Raw genomic sequence first — 2,500 nt, 5'->3', positions numbered from 1 at the left:
CCTAACCCAAGTTGTGCCTTAACCTAACCCAAGTTGTGCCTTAACCTAACCCAAGTTGTGCCTTAACCTAACCCAAGTTGTGCCTTAACCTAACCCAAGTTGTGCCTTAACCTAACCCAAGTTGTGCCTTAACCTAACCCAAGTTGTGCCTTAACCTAACCCAAGTTGTGCCTTAACCTAACCCACGTTGTGCCTTAACCTAACCCAAGTTGTGCCTTAACCTAACCCACGTTGTGCCTTAACCTAACCCACGTTGTGCCTTAACCTAACCCACGTTGTGCCTTAACCTAACCCACGTTGTGCCTTAACCTAACCCACGTTGTGCCTTAACCTAACCCACGTTGTGCCTTAACCTAACCCACGTTGTGCCTTAACCTAACCCACGTTGTGCCTTAACCTAACCCACGTTGTGCCTTAACCTAACCCACGTTGTGCCTTAACCTAACCCACGTTGTGCCTTAACCTAACCCACGTTGTGCCTTAACCTAACCCACGTTGTGCCTTAACCTAACCCACGTTGTGCCTTAACCTAACCCACGTTGTGCCTTAACCTAACCCACGTTGTGCCTTAACCTAACCCACGTTGTGCCTTAACCTAACCCAAGTTGTGCCTTAACCTAACCCAAGTTGTGCCTTAACCTAACCCAAGTTGTGCCTTAACCTAACCCAAGTTGTGCCTTAACCTAACCCAAGTTGTGCCTTAACCTAACCCAAGTTGTGCCTTAACCTAACCCAAGTTGTGCCTTAACCTAACCCAAGTTGTGCCTTAACCTAACCCAAGTTGTGCCTTAACCTAACCCACGTTGTGCCTTAACCTAACCCACGTTGTGCCTTAACCTAACCCACGTTGTGCCTTAACCTAACCCACGTTGTGCCTTAACCTAACCCACGTTGTGCCTTAACCTAACCCACGTTGTGCCTTAACCTAACCCACGTTGTGCCTTAACCTAACCCACGTTGTGCCTTAACCTAACCCACGTTGTGCCTTAACCTAACCCACGTTGTGCCTTAACCTAACCCACGTTGTGCCTTAACCTAACCCACGTTGTGCCTTAACCTAACCCACGTTGTGCCTTAACCTAACCCACGTTGTGCCTTAACCTAACCCACGTTGTGCCTTAACCTAACCCAAGTTGTGCCTTAACCTAACCCACGTTGTGCCTTAACCTAACCCAAGTTGTGCCTTAACCTGCTCTGTAATTGGCATATGACACGTTACATTAATCCAGTGTTGTCTAACCACAACCCTCTGAATATAGTTCGCTACTCGCACCGCCCACCCTCTTGTGTATCGTTTCATGTTCAACACTTCGCAAGTGTTGCTTACTTTTTACATGCTCCCGCTGTACACTGTAATGTGGACGACTGCAGGATGTACATCGCCCCCACCCTCCCCCCTGCCTTCGCACGCTGGTCGTTCAGGTGCTTGCGTGTTCAATGCCCTTCGCAGCTGTTCACTGGCATTCGCATGTCGAAGCGCTCAGTCTACGTCGTGGTACGGCCTGTGTCCACTGTCCGCTGATGTCGTAAGCTTAACCCTCACATTGTACTGCACATAGGTCCGTATGTACTGCATGATACGCTGTGGCACATGTGTGACCGTACAACGACTGCGCCCAACAACAGCGAACCATACGGTCCAAATGTTGTGCACTCAGCCACGTGCCGTCTCCCCATAACAGCTACATTGCAGTGTGGTACGCCATAGAGACGTGTGGGATTAACGGACGCCCTGGATGGCGATCAGCATGAGCCGTCTGTTGATGTAGTGGCGCGTGTATTCAAACGTAGTCGTCTCTTCTCACACAGTGTGATAGCATGGTGCACCGCGTTCCACATCTGCGACATGGTACAGATGCTGGTTGACAGTCGGTCTCGTAATGGACATCGCATACGTAGGGGGCCACCTCCCACGTGTTCTCTAGTCGTGCACATTTTGTTGCGTGTATGTGGGCAGACGTAGTGTGTCGTGACACCTAACAGACAGGTATGCAATAATCGTTGCATTTGCAAACTGGGATGGACGTCTACGTTTGCTGGTGACGTTACGCAAATGAACAACTGGTAAACCCATTGTGGTGCGGTTGTTGTTGCTGGAGGTAAATCAGTAAGGGCAAATCTGTGTGTGAAGCGATACGCGGCGGTGGCTGGGTGGGACCGTCCCCGGCCGGTGAGGGGGGGCCGCCCGGCGTGCTGGCCGCGCGGTGCGTGGGCGCACGCGCTACAGCCGGCTGGTGGGGGCGCCCAGTGGCAGGCGCGCCGGCCGACGGACGCGGCAGGCGGCGCAGCTGCGCGCCGGGGCACCCTGCGCGCGGCGCCGGGCGGCCAAAGTGGGTCCTCGCGGGCCCGGTGCGAAGCGCGGTGGACATCTGCAGTGTGCTGGTCCGACTGAGGACTGTGTGCGTTGAGGATGCGCCGCCGCCCGGCACTCGGCGCCGCGACGCCGTCTGCTGCTCGGTCGCCCCAGCGGTTCTCGCTGGTGGTTTGTATCGCAGTTGTG

Source organism: Schistocerca cancellata, unplaced genomic scaffold, assembly GCF_023864275.1.
Source record: "Schistocerca cancellata isolate TAMUIC-IGC-003103 unplaced genomic scaffold, iqSchCanc2.1 HiC_scaffold_490, whole genome shotgun sequence".
In the NCBI taxonomy this organism is placed as follows: Eukaryota; Metazoa; Arthropoda; class Insecta; order Orthoptera; family Acrididae; genus Schistocerca; species Schistocerca cancellata.
This window is presented reverse-complemented; position numbering follows the sequence as displayed.